The sequence below is a fragment of the Leptopilina heterotoma genome, unplaced genomic scaffold (assembly GCF_015476425.1).
Source record: "Leptopilina heterotoma isolate Lh14 unplaced genomic scaffold, ASM1547642v1 Lhet_148, whole genome shotgun sequence".
Classification (NCBI taxonomy): Eukaryota; Metazoa; Arthropoda; class Insecta; order Hymenoptera; family Figitidae; genus Leptopilina; species Leptopilina heterotoma.
Genome location: NW_025110866.1, coordinates 463,369 through 485,476, shown reverse-complemented (window position 1 = coordinate 485,476; position 22,108 = coordinate 463,369). Strand labels below are relative to the sequence as shown.

At 27.0% G+C, this 22,108-nt stretch overlaps 1 protein-coding gene across 1 annotated transcript in view; it reads right to left on the bottom strand.

The window, feature by feature from the left end:
* Positions 1 to 12,258, bottom strand: part of LOC122498355 (cuticle protein 79-like) — a 135,741-nt gene extending 123,483 nt beyond the window's left edge. Inside the window, exon 1 of the mRNA XM_043606045.1 lies at positions 12,174 to 12,258. The gene's annotated coding sequence lies outside the window, so the exon portion shown is untranslated. The remainder of the gene's footprint in view (positions 1 to 12,173) is intronic.
* Between the last annotated feature and the right edge of the window lie 9,850 nt (positions 12,259 to 22,108).

Sequence of the window (22,108 nt, the reverse complement as noted above, 5' to 3'; positions counted from 1 at the left end):
TGATAATAATTTTTCCTTTTTAAAATCATTTTTAAAAAACGCGTTCAATTCGAGTAAAGTGGAAATTTTTTTAAATTTTGAAATGTACTTCTGTTTGCATTTTTTATGAAGAGTGAAGTGTGAAGTTGAAGGTGAAGAGTGAAGAAAAAAGGAAGAGGAAATTTAAACATCAGAATATTCCCAATGTGAGAGTAATATTGCAAAAATGAGACAAAATGGTCACTGCGTTATGATCGTAAAAACAAGACTCGTGAAAATTGCCCCTCCAATGGGCACCTGACGATATTGGAAGTGTGACGAGTCGGTCTGAAATATACGATCATAAACCGACGACATTTGGTTATTGTCTCATTGCCTGTAAAGTTGTGAAATGATCAACAATAATCAGAAATACGTGAATACAAATACCATGAATAGAGTAAATATTGTACCTATATGTATGGCAGAGACACATTTTACAATCATTTCAATGCCATAAAACAACAATAGTTTACTAAAAATATTTTATTATTTCCATTGTTTAAATATAGTCATTAAAGGCACTTTATCGATATACAATTTTAATTACATGAGCATAAAATTATCGACTCTATAGGTGAGGAAATAATTTTCTTTTAGAAATATGTTTAAACATGGAAAACTTGGAAATGTCAGGGAATTTTATAAACCTTGTAAAAACCTGGAAAAGTCGGGGAATTTTAATCGAAATCCTAGAAAATTTTTTTCAAAAGACAATTTTAAATGAATTTAATTAGAAATATAAAAAAAACTTAGATTTAAAAAACAATTTTAAAACTAAAGTTCTTCTGAAATTAGTTAAATTTTTTAATATATATATATATATATATATTTAATTGATTATTAAAAATAATGGATTTATAAAAGAATTTTAGTTAAAAACACTAAAATTAATTTAATTTTGAAGCAGTTAGGTACAAATTGTTGCAGAAATTCAATTATTTTCAAAAGTAGTAAAATTCTTCTCAGAAATTCAATTATTTTCAAAAATTTTAATAAAATTCTTGTCAAACTTTTAATTATTTTCAAAAACTTTCCTGAATTCAATGATTTTTAATATCTACTACTTTAATAAAAATTTCTAAAAGAATTCAATTATTTAAAAAAAATTTTAATAAAATTCTACACGCAAACATTTAATTATTTTCATAAATAATGAAAATTTCACAGGAAGTCAATTATTTACAAATTATTTTCATATATTATTCAATTATTTTCATAAATAACTTAAGTATTATTTTCAATACATTTTTAATTGAACTTAGAATAAAATTATTTTTTAAAATTTTAATGAAATTCTTTGCGTAAAAATTCAATTTTTTTCAAAATAATTTTAATAATTCTTCACAGAAATTCAATTATGTTTAAAAATTTACAAAAAATTCTTGCCGAAATTTCAATTATTGTTATAAGTAATAAAATTTTTTCTGAAATTTAATTATTTTCAAAAACTTTTAATAAAATTCTTGACGGATGAATTTCAATTATTTTTAATACAATTTTCATCAAATTTCTCGAAAAATGCAATTATTCTTAAAAGTTTTATTAAAATTTGTCAAGAGAATTCAATTATTTAAAAATTTGTCGATAAAATTCTTTATGAAAATTCAATGTTAAAAAAAATTCAATTGTTTAATAAAATATTTATTTTTACAGATAAATAATTAAATTCTCGTAGAATTTTCTAATAAATATTGATTTAAAAATGAATTTCAAATTAAAATCTTTGAAAATTTGAACTTTTCATACTTTTAATTAAGAATTCTATAGATTTAATTTTTCTCAATGAGTTTAATGGAATTTTTTTTTTTAATTATTTGAAGTTTTTAATTTCTAATATATTTAATTGAAAAATGTCATAATAATCGAAATTTCTTTAAATTAAATTTATTTATATATTTATTCATTTAAATTGTAAACAAAAGAATTTGAAAATTCACAAAGAACTTTTTCAAACATTATTTAAAAAAAATTTACTTATATCTAGAAGAATTTTAGTTGAAAATTTTAGAAATGAATAATCGTAATGATAAAAATAAATAAAATAAATAAATGAATAAATATTAACAATAACTATAAAGTTAAAACTTAAAATAATTATTTACTTTTGTTATTAAATATAAATTAACTAGAAAAATTAACGCTTTTTATTTTATTTATTTGTATTATTGTCGGCTCCTTCAGTGATAAGTGGAATTTGTCTGACCAAACACGACTTTTTCTATTTAAAAATGAATTTATATTTTGTTTTAACAGTTTTCTCGTCGATAAAAACTTGTCTGATGAAAAATAGCCTTTTCTACTTAAAAACAAATAGTGATTATTTTTTATTCTTTTCCATTCAGTAATTATCTGTAAATAGGCTGACTTATTTTACTTTTTCTACTGAAATAATAATAAGTGCGATTTGTCTGACACATTGACCCTCACTACTTAAAAATTAAAATAAAAATTATTTTTCTTTGCTTTAATAGAAAACTAGATGAACTATATAAAAACAAACTTTTATCTGTAAAAGAAAAGAAAATTATTGAAAAAATATAAAATCCAATCGTCAAATAATTTATTTTTTATAAATGGATCTAATATGGCGATCAGAAGTTAAAATCTTTATATTTGGTACTCGCAATTTTTTCGAATCGTTGATTATAAATTTGATGTCAAATTTAAAAAATTTCAAAGTAGCGGACTACTTGTTTATGTTTACAAAATTAAATTTAAAATTATTGAAATATATTATAAAGGAAAATTTTCCATACAAATATATTTTTTCTCTTGAATTATAGAAACGTAGAGGAAAAATTGAAATAGATTATTTTTCTCATCATTGTTAAATCATTGTTGGGTGAAATTGAACAAGTTTTTTTTCAACTTGAACTCAGGGATTACGATTTGTATACATATAAAATTTTCTCAAGGAATAGCGGAATAAATAGTAAAAGACATTTGCAATCGGAAGTATGTCCTCATTGACTGACAGATGTCAATAATTCAAACTGGGTAATCAGAGGGAAAGATATGCGGTTAGACGTAAATAACTTATCTCTATATAGCGCTTTGAATGCAGCATTTGCTGTATCGACCCTTCATTCCTCTTTCTCCTTCTAAGAACTCGTCTAAATCATTAAGTAGCATCGTCTATCATACACTGTTTCAGGAGAAAAAAAAATTGAGAAAAAAAACCTATCAATTACAGGTCAAGAATTTACAAGCAACCTTTAATTTAATAAAATTTTTTTTTCCTTTCAACTGTTTAGGAATAAATGTTTCAAAATTAAAATTTAATCATACGTGTACGTAATTATAAAACATTTATAATTCACTTATACACGTTGTGTATATTTAAATCCAAAGGTGGAATGATAAATAACAGCAAGAAACTGTAGAGGGAACAAACAACTTTTTTGCCTATAGAAAACTAAACTATTTACTTCATATTATAAGATTCTTATGCACCGCAGAGTAATGTCAATAAACTTTTTCTGTTTTGTCAATTCGTGTCATTAGACTTTGTTATCGATTTAAACTTTATTTGTATACTTTTTTCTTCTACATGGGAAAAAACAATGTAAAGTATAACTTTTATTGTTTTTATTTAGAAGGTAAAATGGAAACTTTCTGGAATTTCCGCGTATTACTAATAAAGCAAATTTTACTACTTCCGGAAGTCAATTTTATTGTAGGTTTAAAGTAAATATTACTAATTTTTACTACAATTGCTGTGAATTTGACTTTTTCTAATTTTTACTGCAGCAGAAGTATAGACTTTTTCTAATCTTTACTACAGATGAAGAAATTTTAAAAAATGAAAATTTTTAAAATTAAAAAAAAAATAAATATCACTTTTTACTCAATACATTTGTCGTTAAATTTTAATAATATTTACTAGAGCCGAAAAAATTTTTACTGCAGTTGATATCAATTTTTTTAATTTTTACTAAAATGAATTAAAAATTATTTTTAACTATAGATTTGATGTAAGTTGTACTATTTTTTACTACAGAAGCAGAAGTAAAAGAAATTTCAACAAATTTTTACTGCAGTTGATGTAAATTTTTCTAATTTTTAATAAATTATAATAAATAGTAAATTTTACTATTTCTAATTATTACTACAGAAAAAGAAATTTTTGAAAAAATAAAAATTTAAAAAATTTTTTAAAAATACAGCTGAGGAAATTTTATATTTACTGTTATTTATTGCATGTGATGTAAATTTTTTATATTCTTTATAAAATGTACTAAAAATTATTTTTTACTTGATCCATTTGTCGTAAATTTTACTAATATTTACTAGAGCCGAAAAAATTCTTACAGTTTTGATATCAATTTTTTCCTACTAAAAAGAATTAAAAATTATTTTTAACTATAGATTTGATGTAAATTGTACTATTTTTTACTTTTATTTATTTTTTTTTACTTTATTTTTATTTTTATTTAAATAGTAAATTTTACTATTTTTTTACTGCATTTGACTTAAATTTTTTCTTATTCTTTAATAAAATGTACTAAAAATTATTTTTTAAAATACACATTGGAAGTAAATTTTACTAATTTTTACTATAGCAGAAGAAATGTTTACAAAATTTTTATTGTACTTGTAAACTTTTTTTTAATTTTTATTGCAGTAGAAGTACACTTTTTCTCATTTTTACTATAGCCGAAAAAATTTTTACTAACTTTTATACTGCAATTGTAAATTTTTTCTACTTTTTACTGAAATGTACTAAAAATTTACTTTTTACTACATCTAAAGTACAGTTTACTATTTTTTGATGCTGCTGACGTAAATTTTTTTCTATTCTTTACTCAAATTAACTACAAATTACTTTTTACTTAATATATTTGAAGAAAATTTTACTAATATTTACTAAAGCAGAAAAAATTTTTACTACAGATGATGTCAATTTTTTCTAATTCTTACTACTGTAGTTGATGTAATCTTTTTCTAATTTTAACTAAAATGAACTAAAATTATTTTTTGACTACATTTGATGTAAACTATACTATTTTTTATTACAGCAGAAGAAAGTTTTGCAGATTTTTACAGTAGCTGATGTAAATTTTTTTTTACTAAATTGTGCTAAAAATTACCTTTTACTAAATTTGAAGTAAATTTTACTATTTTTTACTGCATTTGAAAATTTTTTATTGTTTCTTTTTGCAAATTTTATTGATGTAACCTTTTTTTCTTTTCAGTGCAGCAGAAGTACATTTTTTCGAATTTTTACTATAGGCGAAGAAATTTTTACACATTTTTTACCGCAGTTGATGTGAATTTTTTCTAATTTTGACTAAAATGTACTTAAAATTTAATCTAGAATAAATCCGAATGTATTTGTGTAAAAAAAATTTACCTACTATTCCAATTAATCTAGATTATTTATAGATCATTTTTTTAAATCCTCAGTATAAATTCTATTTAATTAGTACTAAAAATTACTTCGAAAATAGTTCATTTAACTCCGGAGATTATAGCAGAAATCGCCAGAAACTTCAGGTAAATTTTAGTATAAAAATAATAAAGGAGTTACAGTTATTTTCTTAATACAGGAAACGGTAAAAAATTTAAAAATATATAATCTATTAACGAAATAAATACTTTTCTCACTATTATTTATAAATAGAATATTTTCAAAAAATACTTTTTGTGTGTAAAAATAAATAAAAAGGCAATTATTTCCAAAAAATGGGAAAAACGAGAAGGAAAGAGTGTTTCGGAGGAAATCATTATTTTATTTAATTAAAAAATTATAATTTGAGTTGAGTCTTGAAAAAAATAAAAGGAAAATTTGCTCGTCATTTTTTTATAATGCATTTTTACTAAGTTGATTTAAAGTATTCATTATCTTTGATCGTTGTCTTTTACATTAATTTTAAATTTAGGTGTCTGTCCCCGCCGTCTACCTTATGAATACACCCCATAAAACATCAAAATGAGGTCACCATCCTTGGAGGAAGCTCACTGCTTTGAATGGATTATTTATGATAATTCTTCCCTGCACTTTGTAAATTAGAAAGTTAGTGGAAAATACTCTTAAAAAACAGTTTTTTTTAATGATTCTTTTCTCTCATTTTTTAGTTTTCCACCGAAATGACAGTCGTTTTCATCAAATTTTCATAATCTTATATGAGATAATAGAGGGAAGATATTGAAAAAAATAAATTTTTTTCTAGAAAAATTTTACGTTTTTTGAGTAACAAAAATATGGGCTAAGTGTTATTACCAGAGTTTGTTAATAAAAATTGAAAGAAAAAAACGTAAATAATTTAGTTTTTAGATAAACATCGAAATATATTTGAATCCAAATATATTGATAAATTAATTAATAAATAAATTGATAAATTGATTAATAAATAAATTAATAAATAAATGAACTAAATTGATAATATAGTATTATAATTGCCCGCAGTAATTCATTCACATTTGCAAATAATACCAGCATTTATTTTTCCCAGTAAATTCTCATTTTTTTAATATAAAATATGTATTCTTCTCGATAAATGAATATTTAAAGAGTTTTTTTTTCACTATTGACTGCGAAATATGCAAATGTTCAATATATGTTCAATTCGTTCGTTGAGTCAAGAAGAGCTTTGGAAGACCGTGTACTACGTTGTGTGTATTGATCGGCTCATTAAATATTTAATCATACCAAGAAAGTTCAATACTTACTTATACGCGAGGGGTAGCAAAACGAGTGACTAGGAAGAAGAAGAAGAAGAAGTCGAGATATAATATAAATATACATATATACAACTTTAGCGAGAAAAGAGCAATGATGTATATACGTGAGGAAATACACAAATTTGTTTCGTATTTTTTTCAAATGCCATTTTCTGTAGTAAAATATTCATTATATTCTCTTCCATATGTGCGTGGTTGCCAACAGGGAGGAATATCGTGAAAATAAGTACAAATCCAACACAATCCTAACCGATTATCCGCATTGGATTTATATTTTAAGAATCATTCAAACTTTCTCTCCTTTTTCCATTACTTAAATCTCTTCTGCTTTTAAGGACAAATTTTTGAATCGAAGAAAACGGATTTTAAAAACATATTTCTTTTGTTTCATGCTTTTTGTTGCTTTATCTGAAACTACTAATCGTAGTTGAAGAAAAATCGTTATCTATTTAAATATCAATTTTATGCAAAAAATATATTGCCACGCTTTTGCTCATTTCGAATTCCCTGACTTTTCCAGGTTTTCCAGATTAAAAAACGTCATTTTTCCAGTTTTTAGTAACTACAATATTGTTGCCAACAAAAATTTTATTTTATTTTTCCCTGACTTTCCCTTGAATTCCAGACAAAATTTTAACTTCTCCTTGACTCTAAAGAATATTCTCATCCAGTTAAAAAAAGCATTACTCAGAAAAATGTTCTATTGCTTCTTTTTTAAATAAATATTTAATCATTATTATTTTTCTATATAAATATCAAAATTTTACAAAACACTCTAATTCAAAACCTTTTTGAAATTAAACAATTTAAAAATAAATGTTATAAAACATGATCGAGAGATAAAATAATTATTTTATATTATAAGAATATTGTTACTGTAACTTCTTAAAAATTATTTTCATATTCAATTATTATCTAAAATTTTAACTAAAATTCATTTTAGTTAATATTCATTAAATCGATTTTTATTAGAAAATTCTACGAGAATAATTCAATTATTTAAATTCAAAAGTAAATTATTTATTAAACAATTGAATGTTTCTTAAAATTTAATTCTTATAAAGAATTTTACTAAAAAATTTTTAAATAATTGAATTCTTTAATTTCTTTTGAGGAATTTTAATAAAAAATTTTTAGAATAGTTACATTTTTCAAGGAATTCGATTGAAATTGTATTAAAAATAATTGAAATACTGCGATGAGTTTTATTATTTCTGAAAATAATTGAATTATTGAGTAGAAACTTATAAAAAATTTGTAAATATTTAAATTCTTGTGAAATTTTTATTATTTATGCAAATATTTAAATTTTTGCGTAGGAATTTTACTAAAATTTGTTTTTAAATAAGTGAATTCTTTTGAAGTTTATATATTTATGAAAATTTTAAACGCAACTCTTTTAAAATTGAATTAATTTTGAAATATTTAAGTAAAATTGCTAATTCTGTTTGAAAAAATGTCAGTAAAAAGAGTTTAATATTCAATTATTATCTAAAATTTTAACCGAAATTAATTAAAATTAAAATTAATGAAATTTCTGCGAAGAATTTCATTAAAATTTTTGAAAATTATTTTATTCTTTTAAGAAATTAAATTAAAAATGTATTGCCAATAATTCTTAAATTCTAATAAATAAATTATAGGAAGGCTTTTTAAATTAATTGAATTTCTTTGAGGAAATTGAATTTTAATAAAATTTTTAACAATAATTACATTTTTCGAGAAATCTCATTAAAATTATATTAAAAATAAGTGAATTTCTAAGATTAGTTTTATTATTTTTTAAAATAATAGAATTCCTGGTAAAAATGTTATTCTTCATAAAAATAATTGAATTATTGTGAAGAAATTTATAAAAAAAATTGTAAATAATAGAATTTCTGTGACATTTTTATTATTTAATTAGTTCATTCAAAATTGAAATTTTCTAAAATTTCAAATTAAAACCTTTTAAAGTTTATCTATTTATGAAAATTGTAAACGCTAATTTTTAAAAATTGAATAAATTTTGAAATATTTAAGTAAAATTAGATTTCAAGAATAAGCACAATAATTTGAGAAAGAAATAATTTTCCAGGATTTCGATGAAAATTCCCTGACTTTTCCAAATTTTTTTAAGGTTTATAAAATTCCGACATTTCCAGGTTTTCCAGGTTGCGTGACAATTAGTAATATAGATTTTTATTATTATAGTAATAACACTTGATTTTTTCTGATTCGCATGTGACGAGAAAAAAAATAATAGCGGACGGGAGGTATGGTAAATTTTACTTGTAAGAATATAAGCTTTTGTATTTGACATTTTCTATGGAGTTACTTTTTGCAAAAGAGTTAGGTCAACACGGTTTTCAGCTGCAAGTACCTCAGGGGAATCTTCACTATCTCCGGCGGTTGAATCTTTGAGAGAGGAAATCGTTGGTAAAATGCAACAGTAAGTTTTTAATGAGCCGCAAAAACTCTCTTCTAAGTATTATTATATATCTCAAAAAGAAAAAGAATATAAAAAAAACAATCCGCCAATAAAAAAGAAGAGAACCATTCATTATTAAATTTTTATAACAGAAATTGGAAAAAAATTCAATATATTTTGTTTACTTTCTAACAGATAAAAAAAGGGGGACACGAAAAAATTGAAAATAAAAATACAGATGTATTGGTGGAAAAATAACAATTGATGTTTTTTTTAATTAAACGATTCACTGATCCAGTATATAGTAAAAAAAAATTTTTTTCCCTATTATTTCTAAAAAAAAAGTGTGAGTGTGAACGAAAAGCGCATAACGAGCAAACAAAGTCGATAAACAAGAGAGATATTATCTCCCTTTTGCTGATGGCCAAAGTGAGTCTAGGCTCGCAAGCTCTCTCCACTATCTTCTCATTCGATGTTATATGTATATAGTCTTAAGAGACTTTTTTTTTGCCATCGCAGATAAGAAACTTTAAGTACGTATAACCAGTGACACCTGGGTTTCCTTAATCACCAAAATTTCCAAGTATAAAGCCGAAAAATTTTTACCCAAATTTTCCTTTATGGAAGAAGAACGGAAATTTGTTTTTACCAGAAGGTAAAAAACATTTCAATTTGTGTATTTTTTCAAAAAAATATTAATTCTTTGTTAATGGAAAAAAAATTGTTTAACGAATCTAAATTATGCAAATTTTTCTCCTTTTTATTTATAAAAAATATGAGAAAATTGTTACCTAATTGTTCAAAAATTATAATTAAGAATTATGAAATACACCCATTTTATGCATAATTTATATTTCTCTATAACAATATTGTTCAGAAATTTATTCTTTTTGAAACTTTTTAAATTTTTAGAAATTTTAGAAAATAAAGGTAAAAATATTACTCAAGAAAATGTTCTGTTACATTTATTTACGAATTTCTTTAATTGTAAAATTATTCGAAAACATCAATAAATCTTTTTCTCCAACACTTGCTCTGAAAGGAGTACTTTTCTTGGTAGAAAAGTGTGGCGAAAGTAGAACTTTTCTCAACTGCTCTGAAGAGCGTGGCGAAAGTAAAATTTGGCGTGGCGAAAGTAAATTCAGCGTGGCGAAAGTAATTTTTAGCTACGCTCGAGCCGCAAACTTCACTCTCGAAAAATCACACTTTCGCCACTAGTTGTACAATGTACTATTTTTAAATAAATATTTAATCAATATTATTTTTCCATAGTAATTAAGAATTTTCAAAAAATTAAAATTCAAATCTTTTTAAATTCAAGAACATTTTTATAAAACATGAAGATAGCGATTGCTCCGAGTCGAAGACTCGGAGTGATCGATTTCTTCATGTTTTATATATAATAATTAAAAATGACCGAGTGCGATAAAATTATTGTTTTATATTATAAGAATATTATTACAGTAACTTCTTGAAAATTGTTTTCATCATTTCAAATCAATTATTATTTTCTACAATTTTTAATTATTTATTATGAAAATAATTGAATTCCTTAAAAAAAATTTTATTATTTTAAAAAATAATTTAATTATTGCGAAGGAATTTATGAAAAATTTCTAAATAATTGAATTCCTATGAGAAATATATTTTTAGTATTTTCGAAAATAATTAAATGTTTGCGTACTATTTTTGGGAAATTGAAATTGATTTGAAATTTTATTTTATCTTAAAGTGTCTTTTTTATTATAAAAAAGAATTTTATTCATATTTTCTTAAAAAATTTTAGTAATTCGGTTTTCAATGCTTCACGCAAAATTAATTATATTCAAGGGTGAAAAATGAAAAGAGTAATGAATTTCTGGACGCTAATTACACAGAGTATTATATATATGTGTGTATATATATATAAGTATATATACGAATGAGAATCTTGCACGCCTCTAATGAAGCATTTGTGTCACATCGTATATAACATGAAAAAGACATTCATCCTTGGTGTAAATTGCAGGTTGCGAAGATGTAAAATATTTTTGAAGTTTATTACTTTTATACTATGGATGTGTGACAATTGCAGAAAAATTTAAATTAGAAATTCTTTTACAGAAATTTGTATCGCATCAAAAAATAGATTTTTTTTTGTAAAATAACTGAATTATTGAAAATTTACTTTATATTTTTCTTTTGTGAGGAAAATTATTTTTTTGTTCTTAGAAAAAGAAATTTTTCTATAGTAAAAAATTTCTCTGACAACACGTTGATTTTACTTTATTGTAATTTTAAATTTCTCTTTTTACCTGATGACTAAGAAATTTTCTAGCTAACGTTGGTATTCTCTACGTAGAATGGAATCAATATTGGGTTTCTTTTACGTTTACTCTTCTTGATATGTGGTGATTGTCTGACGCATAACGACTATTTCTACTTAGGCGAATATTTTCATTAATCGCCGTGAGATTTGTCTAAATGAATTTTTTTCCCTCCTAATTATTTGGCTATAATTTTTGCCAATTTTAGACCAAGATTTCATTTTTATAATCAATTTTTAACCGAAATGCGAATTATAATTATAAAATTAATTAAATTCATTAATTATCAATTAAATTAATCAGCATTTACTATTATTTAATATTTATTTATAAGTATAAATTTGTAATAATTAATTACATTAATTAATATGTATTAAATTATTAATTGTACGGTTTCCATACTTTTTGAACACCCGTTATATTAACTAATTCGAAAATAAATTCAAATTTCGCGCCACAATGCTTTGTTTTTAGACGGTTGGCAATCATCTATAATTGACAAGAGTTTCTAACCTAAAAGTTACTTTATTTACTTTGATAAATGATAAATAAAGGAAATTAAGTTGAAGAGTTGGAGTCTCTTTACTTGTAATATGATTCTTCATATTATTGTATTGTACGGGGAAAGAAATCCAAAGATTAAAATTAATCTTACGTGACTAAAGCGAATAATTTCATATAGACAAAGAGAAGTCGAGTTTTTTTCGAATTTTAACTTGTCGAGTAATAATTATTTATGTTTGGAGACTCACCGAAAGATTAAATTTTCCAGCAGCTGTGAAACGATTGTTGATTATATTATTTTTAATATCAACTCGAATTTTACACATAAAATAAATATTAACTGTATACTTTCATACAAAGATGAGAAAATTAATGCCCGGTGTCACTTTAGCAGCGACCTCTCAACTCGAGCTGTGAAACTATTAGCAGTCGATAATACAGCTTCAGCAGTCGGTAACAAGGTTTCCTATCCTATCGAAACGGACAAATGCGCGCGTTAGTGTCCAACTGTCCAGTGCGTTGCCAATCCTGAAGAGAATCAAAGGAAAAATTCGTTTTCCTGCGGTAAGTATCAAAAATACGAGAGTGTTACATTATAATAACTTCGTCAGTGTTATTTTAAATAATTTATTTTGTATTTCAGGATTGGATAATCAAACGATGGAGCAGATTATTGTTTCGACCTTCTGGGACAGGACTTGTGGCACTGGCAGTTATGGTGAGTAAATAAACATAACCTAAAAGGGTTCGTGAGGGTTCGCGAATGTAGATAATTTTTAATTCAATGAAATATTAATTAATTTTATAGGCGACGAAACGAAACTTTAGAATATGTATATTATATTTTCCGTGATTCAGACACAGGGGCATGTTTTTACCTATTCGTTGACACATATGAAGTTGGCGCTTGCGCTTCCCATTGTTTTTCTCTCACTCTCACTCGTGGACAATCCAAACTTCATGTTCTCTCATTACCTCTCTCTCTCTCTTTATTTTTCTCCATCTCTCTCATTCATTCGCGAACAACCCCCTGAATGCATAGGCAAAAGACAGAAAATCGTCTAGCAAGGCTAAAGGGAGAGAAACGATTGTGCAGTGCGCCTGTGCAACGGAGACAGAGAGCACGAAAGGATAGAAAGTGCGCGGATGCGTGGGGCAAGGAGCGGAGTTCGTCATTCGAAGCCCGCGAACGGTCGGAGCAACCACGGGTCGGAACTATACATCTATTTAGCAAAAAAAAGTGGCGAAATCCAAATTCAATTCTATCTCCAATTTAAATTCGATCGTGAAAAAAAAATTATCGATATAAATCGAAACCAGTGTTTTGTTTTCATCTTCTTCTTCTCCTTCTTCTTTGCTCCCTTTCGAAAGATATCGCACGTGCTTTTAAAACATAGTGTTCGTGAAAGGAAAGTCCTTGACTCTTCCACACGTAAAAAAAATAATCTCCAGGATTATCGGATCCACTTATCTGTTTTTTTTTGTTTACAACAAACGAGTGTGTATAATCTAACCTCAAAACAAGAGTTTTTGTTGTGTCAAAAGAAAAAAGTGTGTGTGTAATTAGTGCTACAAATATAAAGCAACGTAACCTCAACTACACAAATTTTGGATATACAAATATCAATAATAGTTTTGACGTGTGGTGCAAAAGTTTTTTGGGTGGAAACTATTCAACCAATTATTGTTTTGTTTCGCAACTTTGATGCCTGTCAGTAGCATAAATAACATCAAAAAATTGACTGACAGGAGTTGAAAATAAAAAAAAATTGTGTATTTTCTAAAGGAAAGAACGTTGAATCGAGGCTCATACATACTCACACGTGTGAGAAAAGGGAAAAAAAATTAAAGCTTTCTTTTCGACTAAATCTTTCTCCTTCGAGGTGTAAAAACCGCTTGATGCTTTGTTTCCGGGATTCACTGACGACGACGACGCTTTACGAGAGGTTGTTGTGTCGTTTTTTCGCGGGAGTTTAGTGTTTCTCTATTTCTCTCTCTCTCTCTCTTTTTATTTTGTGTCTGTTTATATATTGTGTGCGCGCACGAAAAGATAAACTGAGATTCTACTGTTTTAATGTCGGATTAAGTAGCAAAAGTTTTCTGTATCTTCCAGTGTTTGTAATATCCGGGGCCGGTGATATATACATATATAGTTGGTGTCGTTTGATAGTAACATCTCTCCACACCGTTTCCGTGATTTCACGCGAGTAAACACGTGTGCGAAACACCTTGCAATCGGGGATTTACAATTCGTGTGTTGCGCGCTCGCTGTCAAAAGAAGAATTATTTTCTTTTATTAATATAGTGGAAAACGTATAGTAGAGAATATTTTTTCGGAAAATAATATTTCGCAAAATATTTCGCTTATTATTGTGTCGTGATTTTTTCTCATTAGTTGCGTTTTAAAGAAAACTTGATTCCGCATTAGTTTCGTATATTGTCAATTACGTGTTTTACATTTTAAATCGTGAAAGTTAATTTGTTTCTTTTTTCCTCTTGATCGCCTCGATTCGCGGGTCTTTCTTTGTCAATAATTGTCAAGTTTTTGTTTTCTCGTGGGGAAAAAAACAACACAAGTTTATTGTTTCGTGATTTTTCATTCGAGTGAGTGTTTTAGTGAGCAAAGTGCGGATTACTCTTGGCTGGAGTATTAAAAAGGTAAAATTTAGTAATTTTATTGAATATTTTAATTATTATATTTTAGTTTAATTATTATGTTTAGAATTTTTATAAATCAATTACTTCAATTTGTTTTCAAAATTACCACCATTATTTTTATCATTTTACCAAAAGTATTATTATGATCACTATTATTATCATTATGGTTGTTGCTATTATTATAATTATTCTTATTTTTGTCATAATTAACGTTAATACCCCATTACCATTTTTCGAATTCTTTCTAAAATTTATTTTATTCCTTACAATTATAGTTATAGTACAAGTTTTATTATTATTAACAATCCGTATCATATTTCCATCATTAGAATTATCATTATTATAAAATAAAGCTGAAACTGGCATTCATATGTCAACACTCACTTAATTTTGGGAATTAAACTTTAAAGTTGAATATTAAACTTCCCCTTGTTATATAATTGTCATTATTATTTTTAGCATCAGCATTAATTAGTAACCAACACTTTTAAATTAAAAATTGTGATTATTTTTTATGATTATCATTGGCAACAACAGTAGTGTTAATTATCAATACATTATTACTTTTGATATAATTAACAATATTACCATTGATATATTATCTTTGATATAATTTACTCTCATCATTATAATTAACTACTATAAAATAGTAATGGATTTTATCCACAACTATTATAAAAGTTACCAATACTTCACTGTAAAACTATTTCTCTCGAGTGTATTTTTAGCATTTATTGGTAAAAATGCATACGAATTCAATTAGCGGCTGCACATAGAAAAACGTGGGTTTATTTTTGTTTTCATCAGAACAATGGAAAATTGGATAGATCCTGTTGTCCTCTATACTCGAGTTCATTTTTGTCAAAGATGAAATTAATTCCCTTTTGTTTATACATGTATGTTTCAGTAAAAATTGGTATTTTCTGTTTTAAGATAAAATTCTAAAATTGTAATTAAAATTAATCACTAATTATCTAATTACTACTACTTATTTACTAGAGTGGATTAAATTGATGCCAAAAATATAGAGCATAATTTTTTATTTGATCCACATTTTTGGTATCATTTCGTTGCAATTTGATACTTTTGAGTTAACAGTGGTGTAAATAATGATAAATCGGCCATGAAATTAAGGTATTCAACCAGAGAATTTATTTACTTTTTAAATAAAAAAATAACTTGCGCTCCTAAGAAAGGTATCTAAGAAGCAAACAGTTTTAGGTTATGTTTACAATTTTTAGAGTAAAAATACAGAAAGAGAATCAATTACTATTACAAATCATTGATGTTAAAGACTTTATTACATTCAAAATATTCAATAAAAAGTGTTTCAAATTTAAATAATTAAAAAAGAAGTTCTAATAAAAATAAATGTAAGGCAAACATAACCTATGATTCGTTAGGTTCTTAAGTAACTCTCATAGGAGTACGGCACAAATTAAAATTAATTACTTTACTGACTAAAGCAATCAACCAAATAACTAATTCACTTATTAGCTATATAAATAAAAATCAATTTACTGTATATAAATATTTAAATTCATTAAAGCAATATTAGCCACTAGTTCACTGACTGATTAACTAAAATTAACGAAATTAAATCACAACTAACAAATTTTTAAAGAAAATAATTAATGATAAAAAAGGTTTGACATAAATGAATAATTAAATAACACTAGTTAATAAATAAATTGATCAGAAAGTAACTTATTTAGCATTTATTTTTTCTTGTCTCTATATGTAGTTTCAAGTTTAGCTATAATACTGTCTGTGGGGTAAATTAGATTTAAGGGCATGCCACCTCATGTAGAGGCTTCGATTACCCATAGGAATGTTGTTCAGTAAATGAAGAAATGCATCGCTACCATATAAGTGAATAATGGACAAACATATTTTACTTTCTTGAATAAAAAAAAGGAAATAGAATATTTCTTCTTTTTCCAAATAACTGTATCTTTTTGTAACAAATAGTGTGGAGAGAGAAAGAAAGAGAGAAAGAGTGAGTGAGAGAGAGGGAAAGAGTATATGTGAAGCATGTGCACAAACCTCGTAGTTTGAAGCCATGCATCTTTTACTCGGATGTGCAAAATTTATGTTTTGATAAAGATCCGGTTGAAATGCGTGAACCCACGAACTTGGGGGAATACGGTAGACACCCCGTGAAGAAGTAGCCAGGGCTGTAATAAGAGGTAAAACTGTAATTGTTTTACAACAAATCGTTTAATTTATCTCTAGATATAAAACCGAGGCATTTGAAAATTATTAATTAGGTCAAGCCAAAAATTTACAGAAGAGGGAATTTATAATTCTATTTGCAAAGTTTTTAATACTTTATTGAAATTATTTATTTACTAATTTTTAATTCTTCATTAGTACCTTTTTTTAAACTTTTTATTAATACACGTGTATTACTTTTTTTTTGTCAGAAAAAGAGATTTTTTTTCGTTTTCTGTGACTTGACTGAATTATGACTTTCTGAAGTTATGAGAAAAACTTTTCTTTAATTACAAAAATTGTTCTTTCTTATTTAACATAAAAAAGAAGGGAAATGATAAACAAAAACTTGCGAGTAAAAAGAATGTTATATTTCTCAAAGTCTTATCTCTCTTGGAAAGTTGGTCCCATAAATGAGATCATGTTGATTTAGCGAATATTTTACTTGCGCATCAAAATTTATTGCAGTACAGAATCAAAATGAAATTTTGATTTCCAAGCTTTTGCGGGATTTTTATCGCTATGCAGACTATGTGTCATTTCAAGTCGAAGTAAAATGAAAACCAATAAACCACATTTTCTTATTTATTTGTGTAACAACAACTAACTGAGGAAATTCTTTTCTAAAGTTTATTTTTGTTATTTATAGTGTATCAAGATTTTTCGTTGAAATGAAGTTATTTTTCCTAGTGGTTTTAGAGGTAATTTTGGTTAAAAAATTATTGAGATTTACTATAATAATATTAATTATTTTTCTCCAATTTTTACTTGATTTTAAAGAATTATTTATTAAGATTTGATAAAATTATACAGTTCTTCTAATGATATGAAATCGAGAGAAAAAACATATCAAAATTTTATACCCTTTTTTCTTAATTTGATATCCTTAGCAAAATAGTGTAACTTTTTCTACTGGTTTCATAGTTAATTTATTTTAATTAACTTTATGTTTTTTCTGTGTAATTAATAATATTCGCTAATGTTTATCTCTATTTGTAGAGTGTATCGCACTTTTGTATGTTGGCGCCATCTGCAGCGCAGATACTTTAATGTATTTACCAACTTTCCTAGAGTGGTACCAAAAGTTGTCAAATTACTCGCGTTCATGCTTGAAGCAAAACGTTTTATATTTTTAGTCTTCTTGTTTCTACTACTGTTTTTTTTTTTTTTTGCATAATTAGCCTAATTTTATTAAATTAAAAAGTAATTACAACTGGTGAATTTTTGTTATTCTCATTTTAACACATTTTTAGAAACAAAAAACTTTATGCGGTTTCTTTCAATTCTTATAATTTATATTTCTCGGTTAATTGTTGGAAACATAAAATTGGCATCTCAATGCAGGGTGGTCGCAAAATATTATTTCCAAAATTCCGTAGATGTGTATGTAAGTTTATTAATTTCTGTAGTAATTACATTAATATTTCATAGGTTGTAACGCGAGATAATTACTATAAAACGCTTTCTGGTGCATCGGTTAAATTTAAAAAAATTTGATTATTTGTCTTTTTAAAAGTATTTATTTTCAAAAATAGAAAATACTCAATTAACAATCAGATCCGTCTCCTTATACTACTCCCATCGTGAAAAATTGGTTTTTTGAAATAGGCAGTACAACTGAATAAGTTGCAAGTCGCAGTAGTCTTCTGCGCATATTGCCCACAGCTGGTCTGCGCAGAAGTCTATTGCGACTCGAAGGTTTCTCAATAGTTCCGCCTATTATCGCTATTTTATCAAAATCATCAATTTCTAAATCGATTACGCGTCAAAGATCAGATTACAGTTTCTATTATTTTTAAAATCGACTGCGTCAAGTATCTATTTTAATAAGATTTTTGATTTTCTAGTTGCGAATGAGTTTTGAAAGTACTTTCGAATATTAAAGCGACTTTTGCGCCTCCTAGGTGTGCGTCTCCCCTTAATAGTAATAATTAGAGAAAAATTGTTTTCTAAACGAATAAGAAATGTATGAGTGTGGGGCGAAGGGGAATTGAGTGTAGTCCCTGGCACTTTGCTGTTTAAAAAAAAAGAGTATGAGAAAAGATGCATATAATAAAAACAGACAGAGAGAGAAAGGAAGAGTGCTATGGTGAAGAGTGGAATCCGTAGGGAATCTGTATATATACTGGCGGAGATATCTAACACCGTGGGTTGAATGTCCTGCTGACAGGATCCGCTGTGGGGTATCCACCGCTTGGATCTTTAATGTGCATCTTCTTCACTGAATAATATGTTTTAGCCAAAAGTTTCTTTTGTAACCACTTGTATGTGTGTATTTCACCCCATCCTCGTTTCCAATTCGCTTTTATTCCACTTGCGATACATAATAACAAAACAAAAAAAATATCTTGTAATGTTGTTCACTGCGCGTCCCTGAGAACAGGTGACTTCCTAACACGACTCGGCTCACTCGATATACTCTTGATTCAGGATGAGTGGGTGGTCTAGAAAGGGGAATCAAGGACAAGAGCGCACATACAGAAAATGTATGTACGCCCTTTTTTAATCCTAAGATAGAGTAATGCTCTATTATAGAGGGAAGAAAGAAGAAAGTATAATAATTGAAATTGTGACCCACTTTTTATTATTGTTTTGTTAAAATTTTTTTTCCTCCGGTTTTTTTTTTGGGTATAAAACGTTTCGTATTCAACGAATAATACAAAAGGAAACACGCAGTTCATCAAATTTGCAATTTAAAAATGTGTTTTTCGTTATTTCTTTTTCATTCAAATTCTCTCGACATTTCTCAAGTTTTCATTTAAAAATCTTTCTCATTTTGTTCTTTTTTCTTTTGTCCAAAAGTTCTTCAATTAATGAAAATTATAAATTTTTTTCATTTTAAGCTAGGGATCAATTCAGTTTCTCAAGAAATGTACTGTTGCAAAAAACTTGGCACACTTTTTGCTGAGAATCACCTCTTTCCATAGTAGCGGGTGTTTAATTTTATATTTCTTCTTTTCTATATTATAAGTGTTTACCACTTATTTTGGGGTCAAAATAACAGAATAATAATAAAAATTTGTTCCTCTAATAGATTGTTTTCTCTCTGTTTCTCATTCTCATTTTCTCCTTTCTAATAGGTAACAAAAGAGATGAAAAGAAAATTGATATCGCGATTGAAAGCGTTTGGGAGTTTTCCTCCTGAACATTGAGAATCCGTGAAGCTGTCACTTTTTTCGAAAAGAGGAGCGTCATATGAAAGGGTGTGGGAACTAAATGGAGCGTGGTTAATGTGAAAAAGAAGTAAAAGAGCGTTCGGAGACAGTTGGCTGCAACTCCACGACCTATCGAGGTTAGACTAGACGTGACTGCAATAACTGCATCTCAACACCATCCATAGCTGTCTTTTTCTTCACCACTATCTTATACCGCTTTCGTCTCATACCCCTTTTTTTGCCAATGCAATATACATACATGACCATCGTAGGTTTTCAATTCTTGTCGTTCTTTTATTCAATCTCTACACGCACTTGTTTTTTACACTTCGTATTTTTCAATTATTACCGGTGTAAAATAATTAAAATCTAGAACCAAACCTAACCAGGTTAGGCTACTTTCAAAACTTCACCTTTAAGGGGAATCTGATCAAACATTTTTTTAATAATTCAAATTTAATGAGTAGTTTTAATTTCTTCGAAATCTGGTGAAAAAATCGTTTTCGGAATGAGAAAATGTAACGAATGTATAGAATACCATAATTCCGCTGAATGAAACACGTGAGTCCTAGACTGACGCTTAGACCGCTTCTTATATACCAACTCGGCGGGGCAAGTCTCTCCTGATTGGTCGTCTGCTAATGGGTGGGGGAAACCGTCGCGCGCACCTTTTTCCCGATAGGAGAAGGCAGCCTCTCTTCAAGTGCGTGCTTATTACTGACATTCTTAACGGACCTGTAAGTTTTTCGACCTCAATACGTTTATATTGAGCAAAAAAGTAGTTTTAAAATTTACAAATTATGTCTTTATATTTTTTTATAGAAAAATCTTTCAAAAAAATAAGATTCAGTCGTATTTAAGGTTTCCGAGGTCACTTGGTAAATTAAAAGAAAAAAAGAGGGGAAAAATCCCTTAATTATCCCACCTGTCACTGTAATTAAACTCCGATGATTTATATTTCGATTACCATTGTTAGTTTCATAACGGTAGTGTAATGAAGATTATTTAATTAATTTAATTTCTTCTTTTTTTTGTTACAGGTGGCCCAGTCGCCGAGTTTCTTCCTGGAAATAGTTAATCAACGGCCTCAAGATTCAGCTGGACATCATGCCCTGGTTTATTCTTTTTCTTCTTTTGCTTGCCGTGATGGAGGCCTTCCCCCGGGAGGCCACCTGTTCCCGCCTGCCGGACATCTATTGGAACTCCACCAATCCAATGTAAGTCACAATTTGTCCATAGAACATTTATTTTTGACACTTTCAATCTACAACGCTTTCCTTTGAATTCTATTTTTATTTCAATCTCATAATTCATTCAATATGAATTTCATTCATTTCGAACAAAAATTATCATTGTTCTTTACGGGCAAATAATTGCGAGCGAATATTTATCTTATTAATAATTTAAATAAAGGTGACGTACTTTAATGGATTGAAAGAATAAAATGTTGCCGACTTGAGCCTCACATTCAGGAACACGTAACATTTAATTAATTACTATCACTATAGAAAAAAAATTTTTATTTTGGGAAGAATCGAACCTATGAATTCAAGTTCCGCGTAGGATTGCAAGCGCCTTAACGGCTGCGGCTACCGCTAGATTCAGCACAATTCTTTACCGCTTTTGAAAAATAATAGTCAAATTTAGTATTTCTCATCGTTTTTCTAGATAATTTAATATTCCTCCTTTAGTTTTCCAAACATAAACTGACTTAAAAATAGTGTTCGGGTAAATTTAATCGAATTCGATAGAGAAATTAGTGAAAACAATTTTAAGTTTGGAAAATTAATAATCCTTCAATTTCCCTGGAAATCGAGGAAATAGTTTTCATGTTTTGTGAAGAGAACGAGAGAGTGAGAGAGAGAACGTTTCACTTGAAATGGTCGATGATTGTTTTCATGTCAACGGAGATTTCGCTAGCAAATTTCCCAAGTCATACAGTTCTAAGCTGTTCGAATTTCTCCTCCTCTCACTCTCTGTCTCCCTCTCGCTCTTTCTATGTGATCACGAGGAGCTTGAGGACTTCACTCCGGAAACCAAGTCGTCCTCTCTTCCTGTCGGTAGTTTCATTCAAGGAAATTGACTCTCGACGACTAGGATCGTACCTGTATATATACGGGGCAAACTATAAAGGAACTTCAAACGACTATAGTCCA